Below are 14,394 nucleotides of genomic sequence, written 5' to 3' on the forward strand. Positions count from 1 at the left end.
CAGGTTTTCATACTAAATAATGATGTGTTACCATTCATGTCCACAACGCACATCGGTCCAATAGAGGAGACACTTATACAGCCTCTGCTCCTGGGTTATTAGCATAGAAACTCGTTATTGTATCACTTTTCTTCAATTTAACATTGACACAAAAGGAAATCTGTGAGGAATGAGACAAGAATTGGAATTTTAAATAATATTTAGATGTGTTTCGTGCTTCAAAGTGTTTAACCGAATGAAATACCACGGTTGTCATCAGGCCCGCCTGCCGAATTCTAAGACTATCCGTTGAACACTAATGCTAGAGAAGATGCCTACAGCCAAGGTGGTTCTACCATTCTTGTAGCCCTGACATTACACCGAGAGGTTCATAACGTAGGGACATACTTACAGTATTAAAGATATTCAGTTTAGTGTAATCAATTGTAATTTTTCAACAATGTCATTATACGAGGGTCGCTCATTAAGTAATGCCCCACATTTTTTTTCTCAGCCAATAATGAAGATAGAAAAGTGTACTTTTACATGCTTGAGATTTGATGTTTCCCGCGTTCGTGTACGGAGTTCCAAATGATTCCAACCGATAGCGGAGCTGTAGTGAACTGTTAAAATGGCGTCTGTGAACGACTCTCGTTACAAGCAACGAGCTGTAATTGAATTCCTTGTTGCTGAAAAAGAAACGGTGGTGAACATTCATAAACGTTTGTGTGCTGTGTATGGAAGCTGTGCAGTCGATAGGAGCACCGTTGGTCGCTGGGCTAAGAGAGTTAAAGCTTCAGGAAGTGAAGAAACCGAGCTCCGTGATCTGCCGCGCTCTGGGCGTCCTGCCACAGCCACCACTCCAGACATGTTGAACCGCGCGGATGCCATTATTCGTGAGGATCGGCGCATCACAACTCGACAATTGGCCCAACAGCTTTCAGTCAGCAATGGAAGTGTGATTGCAATTATCCAGGCTCTCGCATATTCGAAGGTGTGCGCAAGATGGGTTCCACGAAGTCTCACAGCAGACCACAGGATTCAAAGGAAAACGATTTCTTCTGAATTGTTGGAGCGTTTTGATGCTGAGGGAGAGGTCTTTCTGTCCCGGATCATTACAGGTGACGAAACCTGGATACACCACTTTGAGCCAGAGACAAAAAGGCAGTCAATGGAGTGGCATCATCCTCAATCACCGAGAAAGAAGAAATTCAAGACAACTCCCTCCGCCGGAAAAGTCATGATGACTGTCTTTTGGGACAGTGATGGGGTCATTCTTGTGGATGTGATTCCAAGAGGTGCGACCATCAATTCAGACGCGTACATCAGGACCCTGAAAACCCTCAAGAAGCGTTTTCGACGAGTTCGGCCTCACAAGCATCCAGCAGAAATTTTGCTCCTGCACGACAATGCACGCCCTCACACAAGTCTGAGAACCCGGGAAGAAATCACCAAATTGGGTTGGACGGTGCTACCCCATCCACCCTACAGTCCAGATCTGGCACCCTCCGACTTCCATCTCTTTGGGCCACTTAAAGATGCTATCCGCGGAACAAGATTTGAAGATGACGAGAGCGTGATTCAAGCAGTGAGGACATGGCTACGTGCACAGGACAAGAGCTGGTACCGGCAAGGCATGCATGCACTTGTTCCACGCTGGCGTAAAACCGTACAAGTTGACGGGGACTATGTGGAAAAATAGTATGTGTAAAGGAAACATTGATTTATATTGTCACTAAATTTGAGCCATCTTGAATAAATATGTTCTGAGGAAAAAAATGTGGGGCATTACTTAATGAGCGACCCTCGTATTAACACCACTAACTAGCCAAATCCATGGAACTGAGTCCTTGTCGAGTAGCTGACAGTCGCTCAGGTAGTCACGAAAGTCTCCCCTTTAATGTAAACCGAAGGTTCATTATCGTGTTCACAAATGCCCACTGCCAATCCAAATCTTGAGAGACATAAATTCAGTCCAGATTATCATATTTCCTTAAGATACATTTTATACATTATCCTCCCATCCACGCTTAGATCCGGTAAGTGAACTTTTTCATTCGGGCTTTCCAACCAGTGTTTTGTACGCTACATGCCCTGCCCATCGCATTCTTGTTGATTCGATCTTCTTAATAATACTTCGTAAAGAGGACAAATTATGAAGCTCATCAAAATGCAGTTTTCTCTAACCCTGCTCTAAATATTTGGATCGTCTACACACTAAATAAACCGCCACAGTGGTCTAGCGGTCAGAACGCTAGCCTTGTAATCCTGGGGTCTCGGGTTCGATTCCCGGCGGTGCCCGAATTTATAACTTGTGTTGGGCAAGGCCGTGGTCTAGGCAACACGGAGTTTTCCTCCGGGGGCTTCCCCGGTTTCTCCGTGGCATCCCAACAATTACTCCATTCACACACAGAAGAAGGCAATGGCAAACCACTTCTGGATCATCTGCCAAGAACGTATATGAACAGGTCCCAGTCCGAGAAAAGGATGGAAGGATCCTGTTCATATGGACCTGTCGTCAGACAGAACACTAAATAAATAACACACTAAATAAATTACTACAGGAATTTGCTACCTGTTACTTGTTTCTGTGTGACAGAAAATATTGTAAATGTTCGTTTCAATCTTAGAGGCAGTTTACCATTGTCTCAATTCCAAATTTGTGATTGTGTGTACCCATACACTGGATGGTATTATTCATTCGTTTTAAACTGGTGTGTGCCTTACGTTGGCCGCGACACTTCGAATAGAAGAAGTATATATAATTAAACATTCAGATTAAAATATAAAATAATTTTAAAAATGTCATTATTAGTATAATTTGGTAATTAGTTAAAACATGGCAAAATTATATTTGAAACTCTGAAGCAGGAATTAAGTGACAATTACTGCTTTGGCAGTGACCGTGAAGATACGTCAACCCACTCCTTGCTGCAAGTAAATTCATGCTGACTCCGTTTGTTGACGGCGTCTGCCACGAAGAGTAAATATCTGCTTTTGTGTACGCAAGGTTTTGTGTAGCTCAGTTATTTCACAAGTTGTGTGGTTTCCTTTGTTCGAAACAATTTCCGTTAAAAAGGAATAATTACATGAAGACATTTGTTGCAAGAATACATGGCAGTCAAAATTACTGAAAGATATGTGTCATAAAGTTTAGTTCTTTACTATATATATATATATATATATATATATATATATATATATATGTATTGTTTGTTTAAATCTTGTCCGTCTAATCACAATAAATTCTTATTAAATATTAAAATATTACATTAATTAACATTTAAAATATTTAAAATATTAAATGATGTTCTTTATCGAAATATTCGATTTACTTTTTTTATATATATATATATATATATCTTAATTGCGTCATGTTTGTGTTTTATTGATACAATATTTTTATTTTCCGTCTATACACAAACTTAAAATAATGTTGTTTAAAATTATTTAAAATTATAACATTCTCAGTAGACAAGATGCAGTGTCTACTGAGATTGTTATAATATTAAATAATTTTAAACAACATTATTTTAAGTTTGTGTATAGACGGAAAATAAAAATATTGTATTCGATTTACATTAGACCATCATTTTTCACGACATGTTTCAGTTCCTAAAAGAACTATCTTCAGGTGTATATAATTATATAAAGATTCAAATCAATAATAACTTAAATACAATTTCTTAATTTAATTTACTCTACTTTAGTGTGCCGAAAAAACGTAATATCCGAAGCACCGAAAGTTTGAGAATCGTTTAACTAAAGACAGACTTGAGATATCGTCCAGATCATGTTCGGATTGAGAGATGACGAGGCATGTTTACTCAACCGCTCGCCTCAACTACAAGCTACAGATAAATAAATAAAACAACTACACACGCCGGAACTGTGATAAAGCTTTGGTATAGCGTCTCTGCTGTACAACTCTAACGAAAGCTAATGTTGTACGAAAATTGTTACAGAATGCTCAAGGTCACCTGTTCCCCAACCACAACTCCTCTTTAACTCCTAATCTGTGGATAGTGTCTATCCGTTGTTGAACCAATGGATGAGTTTTTATGAATATACCATTGGACTCCATTCCTACCTTAAAACGTTTTAGTTTCTTGCCGTGCGTAGTTGTGAGGTGGGAACGACATCTCTTGTCCTTTATAGTCTTGAGGTCCTTTTGTAGATGTGAGGTTTCAGGCGCTCTCAGCGGCGAATATGAGGACGACAGTGTTCTGGGTCATAGAGCCATGTAATCAAGAAGATTGCCAACTACTCAGAGGTGTTCGCTGGTTCCATCATCAGGGCGATAATCGCCGTGATGATGGAAACAGCGGACATTTACAGAAATATTACAAAATATTTTCATTATAACTTATAGTTATTAGAAACCTCGTCGTATGGACAGAAGAATTTGAAGGAAAGTACGCGTTATGAGGTCTGCTCAGAAGTTCTCGTTCTTTGAAACGTTTTAGTGGATTTTTAATAAAACTGCACCAAGACTGCTATTATATTTGAAGACGTAGATTCATGTGTTATTTCTGTTTTAGCCCTATATGAAGCTGAATCTTTTTTCTTTTTTTTTTCGTTATATCGCTGAGGAAGCACAACACTTCACCGTTACAAATATCGTCTGATTATGTTTAAGAAAATAATCACTGTTCACACTGAGAATCATACAAAACTTATATATACTTGACTGATTGCAACGACCGGTGGTACATATAGTTTCTGTGGGCTTTAAATGATTAATATACGAAAAGTCGCCAGGTATATGTAGATTCAATTGTTTTAAAACATGTGATGCTTGAAATGAGGTATCTCTGGGATCCTCGAAATTCGCTCTTTTCCTGCTGTTTTGTTTTCTTATTTGTGCAATATTCATTTATTTATTTCCTTTCTTCCTTCTTTATTATTTTCTCTTGCTTTGTCTTCCATGTATGTGCAAATAAAGGACGCTCATTTCCTGTTTATTACAAAGGTTGTAGACTTTTCGATTAATTATAATGCACCTTGGACTAATGCTTCCGTGACTGCCCTATTTCCTAATCTATGTGGGTTGCGAACTTAATCTATGAAGATAATTATCTGACAACAGCAGAGACTGACTTCCTTCGAGTACAGTAACAATTCTCGGTCTCCATTTTCTTTTCCGATACGAAGTCTCTAGCCTTTTAAACTAAATTAGATACGAGACTAATTTTGTAGACATCCGCTGTGCTCTTCAGATCCAATTACACTCGACTCTCTTGGTTTTCGAGGAAAATATTACGTAGGTGGCTGACCTCTCACGGGTAATGGTGTGATCTGGTACGCCTACGCATCCATTTTTCACAGCCCTGCCCATCGGATATCCGCTATTAGTATCGCCTTGTTGGGACCTGATTTCTTTCTGAAAGATCATTTCAACAGTCCTCACACAGAGTTGTACGACATTTACGTTATATTTTTAACAAATACTGTTACCTATACGGCACAGATGTTATGCTCGTCCGAAGAAATGTGTACCTGAGTGACACTAGTTGTATTTAATATGGAACTAAAATTTGCATTATTTAAATGAAATAAATAAGAACATGAATGACTGTTAAAGGTCGCTATGTATGTGAGTTATTGACAAACCAACAGCTTTTTATGTTACCATGATGGGTCATCTTTCAAATTACCAGCATTGTTTGTTTTTTCTACCGTAGGCGGTTTATTACAACGACACAACAGGCAACTACACTGCTTAGTGATTTCAAATAAGAGTTGCAGAACGCTACAAATCTAAAACCTTACGATTTGTGACGACAGTGTATCATTACAACAACAAACTGTTTTGACATCCATCGCCGTAATTTTAATTAAAAACGACATTTTAGAGACTTGTATCATGTTAAACCTACTCTTTTGGGCCTAATCGATAGACCTAATCTATGGCTCTGACGATTGACCCAGTAGAGTAGGTTACTTTTATTGTGCTAGAAATATACATTTTAAATCATTAATTTTTTGAACATTGAGTAGTGTTTGCAAGAAGGTAGTTTAATTTTAAATGCAATGTAAATTACACCGTAAATATGAGTCATGCCGTTCAGGATTTGGGGGGTGGGGGTGAAATATGGTAACTTGCAGGCAGATACGTTTATTTTGTTAACTTAGTATAAATAAGCGATAACATTTAGAGTTCGGTAGACTCGAGAACAGCATTTCACAGTTAAGAGGCCTGATGATACAATGATACCGACTTCATTCATGTCTGCGAGTACCTTGTCGTTCTTCCTGCTCCCCTAGTAGTTTGGCCCGAGGCTTCTGATTACACAACGACTTTACACAAGCAGGTGAAGCAAATGCCCCGGAAAGTCGACTCCAATTCACTAATTGCTCAAGACAAACAAGTCTACTCTCTCTCTCTCTCTCTGTGATGTTTGTTCGGGGAAATAAGTCAAGTAACGCCCCCTCGTGTCACATGATGCAGCCAGCCATTAGACTGATTAGTTAGTGGATTCGGTCATTTAAAATTGATTTACTGCATTCTAAAACAAACGAAACGCGGCTGTCACGTACGCACTTCGTAAATAATTCTTTTCATCGGAACAGAACTGGTGAAACGCACGCCTAATACTCATTGATGCTTTCTGCAATGATGACAGCATAGTAAAGCAGCTGCCCCTCTTTTGGGGATCAGGTTCAGTAAAAACAATTACTTGCTCATTACGCCAACACTGTCTTATCAGTATAAAAATTGTAATACGTAAAATACTTGGATCAGGTGAGAATATTATTTACAATCTACCTCATACCGCGAGAAAAACTATAGCATTTACGAAGAAATATGTTCTGTTAAGGCCTTCAGCTTTCTTCCTTATCCATCATAGAATAGAATTTCCCTCTTCAATGTATAGAATCTCCAGAGCAAAGAAAATACCTCCTTTCAACGGCCACCCGAATTCACCGAAGAAGGGCTACGAATGCAATGTCCTTGACTGGGCAGTAGAGTAGCTCCGTACTATAAGTGACTGCCTGTCGTACTACCTTTCTAAAAACATTTGCTTAAAACAAAGCGCCATTTTTCGGCTGCGTTGTCGTCCTGTGAAATTACTGCACAAGAATGCCACCTTTAGATGCCAAATGACGGTCGGTAGGAACGAAATGTTTTTGTACGAGTCTGGCAGGAAACATTGATCCGCTCCGATCCTTCCACAGATTGCTTGTAGTGTCGCATGCGACGACGCACGTCAACAGTGGCCAACACCAGCAGAAGTTAATAAAGTATTTCACAGTGAGTAAGGAGAGGAAGATTATTAATAATAACCCTATATTATGTTTTCTTAACAGTCAGTAGATTATTGCTCGACCTTCCTGCCAACTGAGAGACAGAGTAGCGTCCAAGAAGGAAATTCTCGGATATGTAGGATTTGAGGTTTTTCACGACATTTCGTTCTGCTGCCCTCAACAAAGATTCGACAACGACGAGCCACAACTCGGAGAAAACACACCGAGATTCACCAGGCTGATAATAATTTTTGTCATTTTAATTTTTAAACGTTTTAATTAAATTAAAAACGTTTCAATGTATAGTTTTATTATTATTTCATATAATTGTGAGGAGATCTTTTGTCCAATGACATAGAAGTATGGAATTGAACCTGATATTGGCCACATTGGTCCGGTATATGTTCAAGTAGTGTATGAACAGTGACGTAAAATCCAAGCTTTGCATTCATATAAATAGCCATTACGACCCACCGTTTCAATTTTTAGGTTAAAACCACTTCCTGGTGCTGAGTCATATGCAGGCTGTCCCAAAAAGATGTAGACAGCAGCAACAGCTGTCAACTGTCCACGAAGCTGACTGTGGTCATTTTGAGCACCTACGCTAAATTCAATGCTGACGTTATGTAGTACTTTAGTTTCCTATGATATGTCTTTATTTCGTTCGTTGAATATGTGATTATAAATTGTGGGACAGCCTGTAGACTATAGCGGCGGGATTGGTGCTCGGGTTTGGACGAAGCCAGGCTTAATGGGCGCGAGAAGTAATTACTGCTGAATCCGGTTGTCTGGGGCGAGACCTTAGAGGCCACCACCAAGCAAAGTAAGGGAACGTTTTATGGGGTCTGACGGATATATCACCGACTGATGAACAGTTATGGCTGCAGAAACTGGAAGCATCTCGTGTAACGTTTTACTAAAGATAAACAACCGGCCTTCAACGACGGTCGGACGAAAGCCTGGCGCAATTTATTTAGTGGCCTGAGGTTACTATATCCTTTGTGAATCTTTTTCTTTAAAATTCTTTTTTCTGGTTTTATTTTTTCCTTTGTCTTCTGATTGCTCTTTTCTTCGAGCTTCCTGTTTCATATTTTGTCTCTCATCTTTCTGTTGTTTGTCCGTCTCTTCCTGTCCTTATCACACTCTGTGGAGCAGATTTAATTTTGAGAAGCTTATAGTTGCTCAGACAATCAAGCAGTTTCCGTCATTTATGGGTGCTGACTTCTCCACACCCCAAGTATCTTCATTTGGCCAGAATCACTTTTCGTTCCGAGGATTGGTAAGTAAAGTAAAGTTTGTCCCACTGTACGCCATGTAGGCGTTTGGGGTGAGTGGAGGTATAGCTCCTCTCTTCCTTGACCTCGGCACTAGATGGGGGTGAGTGGTCAGCATCACGCCCCGGCCGGCTTTACCCCCGGGAAAGGACCCCGGTACCCATTGTAGAGGAGGCTGGGTGGGCCCCAGAGCCGGTCTGGACGCAGAGGCTAGAGGAAAAATCCTCTGTCCCCGTCGGGGATCGAACCCCGGCCGTACAGCCCGTAGCTAGTCACTATACTGACTGAGCTATTCCGGCACATTCTGAGGATTGGTTGTATACTTATATTACAGAAACAGATCGCAAATTGATAATTCCTTTGATATCATTAAGAAGCTCGGGATGGATTTTAACCTTTTAAAATGATGGTCTCATATATTCCGGAGTTCCCAACGAAAAGTTAACTTCGCTATGTCTCACTACGTCAGTGGCGTGTTGTGTATCAAATTGAGTTTCTTTATTATGCTACTTCTGTACACAGCAATTAAATAACATTTATAAGAACTTAATTTTCTATGTTACTGTCTGTCTGTCCGCCCGACTGACCACTTGAAGCAACTCGTGAACATCTGAACGGATTTTCGTGAAATTTAATACTGGAAAGTTTAATATAAATTGTCGACGCATTAGAACTTTGGCTAAAATTGGAAGAAAATATCGAACAAATTATGTTGAAAAAATTAAACATTTTATTCCTAACATACTTTTTGGAAAGTCTTCCAGTTTTTGAGATAATTGAACAAAGGGCTATGCTGTCTCATACCTCGAGAAACTGTTGGGCTAATGTTTACTGAAATATATTTTCCAAGGTCATGCACGAATTAATGGAAACATTTAGAGTTGGTATTCACAAAATTAAAATTTTGAGGCAATAACAGAGTTATTGTGCCATAATTGTTTCGCTCTGCGTACATTTACTAACTTCTTTCGATCTTTTGGAAACTGGACCTCTTTATAGTAAACATTGGCGGTTTGATTTTTGGTCGTTCTGAAAGACCGAAGCTTCATGACAACACACAAACATTCTGAGTCTTTCAAAACTATTAATGAAATGTGCAAGGAATTTTGTTGTAGTACACCGCGAAACATACCATTTTCCCTAAACAAACAGAATTCCAATGATTGTTTGGCACAAAATAGGTCCCTTGATCCAGGGCCCCAACTCAACAATACCAAGAACATCAGTCCGGTTTTTAACTGTCAGACGTATCTTATAAAATCGCTTAACAGTGGAATCTTTGGCTGTGGTCTTTTTGTGTTTTATTTATTTTGGACTTTATCCATCGTCTGTGTTGAGAAGAAGCCTTGAAAATCATTACGTTTCGAAGTATTGATCTGGTAGGCCCAATGCAGAGTAGCTGAGTGTAACCAAATAGTTGTTCCCCCCTCCCATTTACCTTAAGAAGAAAGAATCTGTCACGCAGTTTAGCATCTTATCAGGACTTATAATTGCTAACTTGTTAACAGCATTTCATACAATTGGATTCTGTAGGGTTCTGACTATGGTATGATACAATCGGATTTATTGGGGTTTTTTTACGAAACCTGACAGCATTTCACACGGAAAATGTAGGAAACTCTTTTATCTGCCTCCATTCAAAATTCATATTTCGAGTTCCTTTGATCTGTTTAGTTGAAGTTATCGAACAGATCATATGATTACTTCGCATAGCCGCCATGTTGTTATTTTATATTATTCAAAAATTGTAGTAAACGTGCATGTATTTCGAAGCCTTATTAAATGGTGTTAATATCGCTTCCACCTTACATGTTCCTTTGTTCTTATTACTTTTATTATTGATTGTAGCGGACTGAACACTGAAGTGTGAGATTGGTCTGGCCTCCAGTGGCGTGACGTCCATACAAGAGTTCATGAAATCGTTCAACTTCTTCAGAAGTCAAGATAGGGCGTGCTCTCCTACACGCACATAAACATGACATGATAAATCCTCTTTTATTACACTTTTTGAGTAATGAGTCTTAGCACGTATGCAGATTCTGTGAGAATTTTTGCTCAACAGTAACACACGTTTGTACAACGAATATAAAACGCGTCACTTTGTTAGTTCAGACGTCCAATTACAGTTCGCTCACATCCCCGGAGTCCCCTGGCGACAGCCATAGCGGCACATTGGCATAAAACTCTACGACTCACCCTGAACATAAGTGCAAGTAATTAAAGGCTACCATCTTTTGTTTCATTTGTTGGATATACGTCTGAGCTCAACTTTGTTTAATTTGGCGACTGAAACAACACCAGCGTTGCCTATGGCGTGAGAGACCAGGCTAGTAGACTTATGTAATATTATCATTTTTTAACCTTTTCTCCTACATGAAATTTGGGGACAAACTTGGAATTTTACTTTTAATTGTAAAATCTCGTCTTATATTGCCACTTGTCTTAGCACATACCCGGGGCTTCTCGTGAATGAGATTGTAAATGTATTTCCTCGGGCCATTAGGAGGTCGACGAAAAAATAATACTTTAATAGTCCACCATCCTTCGTTACTTTCTTGCTATAAAATTTTCTTGGCGTTTATCTGGAAAATGAGAAAACTAAGTACAAGGAGCAGAGGGTTATAATTGCAAAGTGGCTCAGATGATCAAGATATTCACCGTCTGTTCTGAAACAAAAAGGTCCGGTTAACTTGTTCACGAGAACACGTGTTTAGACGCTCTCCTGAGTCGGTTGAATACGGTCCATATCGTAGCTCCCTGTTTTTTCTAAGATGTATTTTAAGATTATCCTCCCATCTGCGCCTAGATTTCCCAAGTCGCCTCTTTCTCTCACGTAGATAGTTCAGTTGTTTTCGCAGACTTTCCGTCTGTGTGGGGAAAATCGATTTGGATTTTGCGGTTATATGTGTGTCAGTAATAAATGAGCATCAAGACCGCTTGGAAAACCAGTGTACTCCAATGCAGTGCACATCTTTCCACTTTTGTTAATAACTGTGGTTTATGTAATCTGTAAAGCTTTGTCTTCAGATAAGTTTGTTTGTATTTAAGTCAGGCCGTTAATTCTACTGTAATGGAAGTTATTTACGTGATGTCTTTGTAGGCACATGCTGTTACAAGACCTGTAAATACGCCATTTTAACTTTATGTTCTGACTAGTACCAGTTTTTCAATTGTGCGAAGTTGCGAGGTGGGAGAAACAATACTATACCTAAGGAAATATATTTTTGTCCAAAAACGAGGAAGTAACAGGAAGATGAAGATAATTAAGATGGTTGTAACTTCATAATTTCGCTAATGTTATGATTAAATTGTAAAAAAATATGCTGGACAGGACATATAGCACGCATAGGAAAATTATATACAAAATTGTCGGATAATCTCAAGGGAAGTGATTACTTTGAAACATGCCTGTGGATTAGAGGGTAATATGGTATTAAAATTGGTCTTTGATAAGTATGTTTTAAATGTGTGAATTGGATTCCGTAGGATGAGTGTAGTGTCAAGTGGCTGGCTCGTGTGAACGGGAATGTGGGCATTCGGGTTCCTTAAAAGGAAGGAATTTCTTGAGCATCTTATAGCTATAAGTCTATAAAATAAGACTCTGTAACAGAGGCCTCTAGGTAGATACAGTATACTGGCATTGTGCCTCTGTGCTCTGGACAGTGGAAGATTATGTGAACTTTCCAGCGAATAGTCCCTGAGCTGCTTAGCTCTTTATAATCACTTCAGTTTATGCAGCAGCGGAAACCTAACCAAACAAACCAGAAACTGAAAGTTTCGGTAGAACAAAGTAAGGCAAAACAATGCATCAAGTCTACACTACACTACACTTCAAGTCTAAGACTACACTACTGATTGTTGCAAGCGTTGATCGTGGTGTAATACGTGAAGTAGCTAATATAATTGTACCTTATTACTGGTATAACAGATTGTATTCGAAAATGTCATATTTCCGTGAGTACTTTTAATTCTGATTTAGTGTATCCTTCAGACATGTTAAAAGAGTCCTTTGTCGGTGTTCAGTTGCAAGGCCTCTGGCGTGGCAGGACTTCACAGGGCAAAGAAAATGTAGTACGTAGTCTGTATACGTGTCTTAAACGGATTTGAACCCGGGCATCGTGTTCGAGCGGTCAGAGTTTGTACGACGTGATCATTGAAAGCATTTCTAAGGATTTCTACGTAATCCCATTCGCGTGCGGATAAAGTGGTCTCAAGTAAAGATGAAATAAATATTTGAGTTATTCTGTGATATGAAAAAACGCTTTCGCGGTGAGTTTGATCACTATTTGTTTTGTACGTGTGTTTAAAACCTCACGTTTTTTAACGTTTCTTCTCTTCTGCAATAACCTTGCACCACGAAAATGTAACGTCAGTTAAAACAGGACCTCTTAAGGATTCGTTTCTTCAAGGTTTGTGGAAAGTGACGCCACTTTAATCAGCGGTCACGTTTCCTGTTAGGGAAACTTCAAGGCCGATTTTTGGTCTCTCTAGGCAAGTAATTGGACAACACTTTATAATTGGCTACGACCACTTCGTTCTTTCAGGCAATGATTAAAATCATCAACGGAGATAACCCATCTCTAAATTACGTTTTGTGATGTCTGTCGAGTTTTTAGTTCTGTTACAAGAACAAACAGATAATTTAAGGACTTTTTCTTAATGACACGTTCTGTGTAACCTTGAGTGATGGAGCGACTGTGGTTTAATTCGGGAGATTGCATAAAGTAATAGTTGTGGCTTATTTTAAACTACCAAGTAAGCATTTGTATGGCGAGGCTAAGGAAACCACAAATATCGGCAGTCGGAATATCCGTCCTCGGGCCTAGAAACGATCTTACGATCTCTCGAATACGAAGCAGAAGTGACGACCATTTCGCGTCTTTTGATGCTCTCGTGCTCGACATTTCTATTTCACCTCGTGAGTAACTTATAGGACTTAAATAAAACGAAGTGTTTTCTTTGTGATGAGCTCCCTGATCGTCTCCAGTGTTGTTTTACACTTGTTGTGGTTGAGCGTTTGTATATATTCTGTGATGTGGTGATTCCGAAAATAATCTTGCTGTTATTTCCCGTTATTTGCAGTAGCTCTTGAATGAGCTTATACCAGAAGGACAGAGGTTGTTCCTTTTTATGATGCCATGAATTCTGGTCTTTCTTTTATGTACTTCTGCCTCACTGTGGCAGAGAGATGTCGTTCTTTCACTCGTAAGTTTTTCTTCTGTGGAAGGAAACACACATCTCGCTCATGTCGGTTATGACCCACCGTTTCAGATGTAATGTACTTTTGCTGCTCTGTGGTCGTATATCGCCAGCAGTCACTAGTAACCCAATTGCTCTAGGCCCCTAGTTCCGTACTTGCCTTCCAGTCATAACATATATTATTTGCAGTTTTAACTAATGGATATTTGTCGATGTTCTTCTGGGTTGTGACGGTGTATGGACGTGTCGTGTGGACTTGCTGGTAGATACCATCTACATCGCAACCCAGAAGAATATCTGCATTGCCGTCAGAAACCTAAAATCTCACATAATGTACGAGGCGCGTCCCAAAAGTAAGTTTCCCTGGGGCCGTTTACAGAAACAAAACACAATTTCATGGAAATATGTATTGCAACAGATACAGCAAGTGTCCAGCTATTTTTCAACATATTCGCCACCGGAATTGAGACATTTGTCATACCGTGGGACCAACTTTTGAATACCTGTGTCGTAGAAGTCTGCCGCCTGGGATTGGAACCACTGTGTGACAACCATCCCCGCCTCTCTGTCATTCTCAAAACGCTGACGCTGACCGGACAGGAATTTCTTGAGGTGTAGGAAAAGATGGAAATCACTGGGAGCGAGGTCCGTGCTGTAGGGTGAATGATTAAACACCTCCCAGCTGAACTCCTGC

At 39.5% G+C, this 14,394-nt stretch overlaps 1 protein-coding gene across 7 annotated transcripts in view; it reads left to right on the top strand.

Moving 5' to 3' along the window:
* Positions 1 to 14,394, top strand: part of Sema1a (semaphorin 1a) — a 799,656-nt gene that overhangs the window by 711,046 nt on the left and 74,216 nt on the right. The gene's annotated exons all lie outside the window — the stretch shown is intronic.

The sequence above is a fragment of the Zootermopsis nevadensis genome, unplaced genomic scaffold (genome assembly GCF_977971745.1).
Source record: "Zootermopsis nevadensis isolate Lab colony 2312 unplaced genomic scaffold, Znev_1.0 Znev_ptg000006l, whole genome shotgun sequence".
NCBI classification, from domain to species: domain Eukaryota; kingdom Metazoa; phylum Arthropoda; class Insecta; order Blattodea; family Termopsidae; genus Zootermopsis; species Zootermopsis nevadensis.